General features: G+C 39.7%; 1 long non-coding RNA gene across 1 annotated transcript in view; it reads left to right on the top strand.

Moving 5' to 3' along the window:
- The first annotated feature begins 1,592 nt into the window (after positions 1 to 1,592).
- The window catches only part of LOC113632260 (uncharacterized), a 2,895-nt gene continuing 1,037 nt past the window's right edge, over positions 1,593 to 3,450 (top strand). Inside the window, exon 1 of the long non-coding RNA XR_003437746.1 lies at positions 1,593 to 2,337. This is a non-coding gene — a long non-coding RNA (uncharacterized LOC113632260). The remainder of the gene's footprint in view (positions 2,338 to 3,450) is intronic.

Below are 3,450 nucleotides of genomic sequence, written 5' to 3'. Positions count from 1 at the left end.
TGCCTCAAAATAGGACCAGAGGTGCTGAGTCAGTGTTAGTGAAACTCCCCAGTTGCATCATGGCTTCTTTAGAAAACTTTTAACTGAAAATACCCATGTTTTATTTCACATCATGCCTTTGCACATAACTGCCAAGCCATAAACGGTAATACAGCAGGCTTCCTGTTCCGATTCAAAGCAGTCTAGTGAAGAACAAAGATGTCATGTTTTGTAAGATACAGAGTTATTTTTCTCCCCCCAATTATTTTTAGCATGAAGCGTGATCTCATGCCACTCTCTCCTTTTTTGCAAACCTAACAGTGCTCATTTGTTTCTTGGTCTTACAAGTCACTTGCTTTACGGTGTCATTTTTCTCGGAAGACTGCCCGTAATAGAACTGTCTTGGTAACTTCAAAATAAAGCCTAAGAAAATGATTTTAAAAGGTAAAGCCCTGCTATTGTAAGTTCTTTGTAAGTGTTGATGCTAAATCATGCTATTGACATTAACCCAGCTGACTTTAATTTCAATTCATTCATTCAACAAGCAAGTATTGAGTCCTACATTTATAATATTACTTTAAAATACGTTGAAAGGCTTGTTGTCAAGGATCTTGCTAAATAATCTCCTAAGTTTGTTGACATGAATAACGCCTGATTTATGTTGAATGAAGAGAATTCTTAGAACTGAAGTGTTTGCTCATCTTCCTTTCCATCAATAAGGGGAAAAAAAAATCAACCCTCTAGAGAGGAAAACAAAAATCAGAGAACACAATATAATACAGCTAGAAAGGGAAATAAGGACCAAACTAACTTAGCCGTCCTCAAGATACTGAAATCTGGAACCCAGGTCTTCACAGAGCTCATGCCAAAGATCTCATAGCAGGAGAAGGCCAGGCTGTTTAGTAAGCGTTTTCATTATTTTGTCACAGTGAAATCCCAAATGTAAAATGTAGTCATAGATAACATCAGTGGAAGAAGGTATTTAAAAGCTTGATTTTTAAATAAATTGATTTTAAACTAATTACTCTGTTAGATTACCATCTCTCTCATCTCCTGTTTGTGAAATAAGAAAAGTTGTTACACCATTTTCCAAGAGAACAAGTATGTCACAGCCATGGATATAGAAATACAGTTTTGCTCGCATTTATACACACACATACACACACAGAGAGACACAATTTCAGGTTAGGATACTACTACCATTCTCCACTGTCATCAATTTTGAAGTTTTTCCTAAATGTAATTTACTCCGATTAATTTTTCAATTGTTTCAGCTGTAAAGCGAGGATAATAGTAGTGCCTACTTCCTAGGGTGGTCGTGTGAATTGAACAAACATATATATAAAAAGCACTTACAGTGATGTGGTGCATAGTAGGCGTTATTTAAGAGTTAGCTATTATTATTCATCCAAAAGCTATGTTATTTTTAGAAGTCAGACATTTCCTTGAATTTATGTCCACAATTCAGGTGGCATGAAAGCATGAGCTATAAGAAACCAAACCGACCTTACCAGTCACAAATAGGAGTACGAGTAGTACAAAAAACTCATCTCCATAAAAAGATGATTATGCCAGAAGAGTTAGAGTTGTCTAGGTTGAATTTTAAATGTGTGTGAGGAACAGTCTTAGTTATTTTTGGAAGTGGTAAAAATCTCTTTGTGTTGCTTTGAAAATGAATATGTGTACTATGAAGATGGTATTCTAAAGCATAAGTGACCTAGATTCAATTAAGCTAATTGGAGGCCTACAGAGGAATTGGAGGTTGGGGAATAGACCAAGAGATGACGGAGTATAGAACAAGGGAAAGGGAGAGGAACTGGACATAATTAGCTAGGCAGAGATGTGTAGAGGTGGTACCATAGGATGGAAATAGAAAATTATCAAAAAGGAGAAAAAGGAGGTAGGTGACAGAAAACTGAGGGGTGGAAGAAGGTCAGAACCTGCGGACAACAGGTAGAATGAAGACATGGAGAATATGAGATAGTGATCTGAACTTACACAGGCTAAGAACAGGCTGAGAGCAGGGCCTACCTTAGAAGCACAGGAGAGGGGAGAGCAAGAGAAATTGCTTATATCATAGTATCTGAGCTGCCCCAGCACCCCCAGTGGGGTCACTGAGTGCTTTTCAACATGGTGAAATTGCCTGAACTATATGAAATTTTAACATGTTAGATTCTCTTAGTAGTACCTGTTTTATACCACAATACCCACACACAAAATAACAAAGTGTGATTGTGCATCAAAATCCTTGTTGCATCCTGCTTCATGGAAGCTGGCAGAAACAGAGCCTAGCAGTGTGCCCAGGACAGAAAGGGGTTGCTGTCATACAAGCGGAAGTCTCAGGCTGAAACACTGCAGGTAAGAAGGAGAAGCAAGCAGTCCTGGTGAGGGGACAAGGGCAGAGCCAGTATCCTGACAGCAGCGCCAAGCTTAGCAACAGAGAGATGGTTGAGATGGCCATGGAGCAAATGTTCACAGACTTTATCTCAGGGTGGTGGGGTCAACCCCTGGTGGGGTTTCCTTTGTCGAAATGTATTTGCTAAGTTTTTCAAATGAGAATATTTGACTTTGGTGATTAAAAAAGGAGTTTCTCAAGAGCAATGAAAAAAATAACCAAAATGAAAGCTGCTGGATGCTGCTCCCTGGGCAACCCTGTATTTCGGCGCTCACACTGTAGCTGCTGCCCCCATGTGCCTTCAAAGTGGCCTCCGTCATCTGACAACCTTCTTTAGGGGCTTGCCAGCTCAGGGTGAGGAGAACTGTCCCCACCGGGCAGCGACACCATCTTACTCTTAGACAATCAGCTCCATTATGGCACAAAAATTTTCTGGGGTAAAATTTTGAGGACACAGACCTTGAGATGTGTCTGCAAGCCCCCATCATCCATAGAACCTTTAAGCTGTTGCCCCTCTGAAGAGATACACTGAGCAAAATTGTTTAATGGGAAATACATGAGATCTGGAGGTGGGCAGTTTGGAAGCTGGCTCCATCAATTATTAGCTGCATATTAGTTAATCACTGTGTGTTTCATTTCCCAAACTACTGAATGAGAGTAAGAATCCTACCCTATGCATTGTAAGGATTAGAGGTGAAATTTCAAAGTGCTTAGTATAGTGTATGATACATATAAGGTGTTCAACATTAAAAAATAGCTGTTATTATTGTTAAATTGGGGAGGTAATCCAACATAGACAAGTGTTTATACACTTAAGGAACATATCAATTAGCCGGGAGGCAGACAAGTAAGCTAACAATTACACGTAGTGTAGAAAATGCTCTAACAGAGGTATGTTCTAGGAGCACATCAGATTGCGGGGGGACAGGTTTCCTAAATGAAGTGTTGCTTGAGCTGAATCTTGATGGGAAACAGTGTCTACAACAGGGCCAGGCCTAGGGTGATACAACGAGGCACTTGTCTCAGGCACAAAATTTAAAGGGGGCCAAAACACTCAATAACTAATAGAAATTATA

Source organism: Aethalodelphis obliquidens, unplaced genomic scaffold (genome assembly GCF_003676395.1).
Source record: "Aethalodelphis obliquidens isolate GAN/ISIS:26980383/991018 unplaced genomic scaffold, ASM367639v1 scaffold36, whole genome shotgun sequence".
Lineage (NCBI taxonomy): Eukaryota > Metazoa > Chordata > Mammalia > Artiodactyla > Delphinidae > Aethalodelphis > Aethalodelphis obliquidens.
This window is presented reverse-complemented; position numbering and strand designations above follow the sequence as displayed.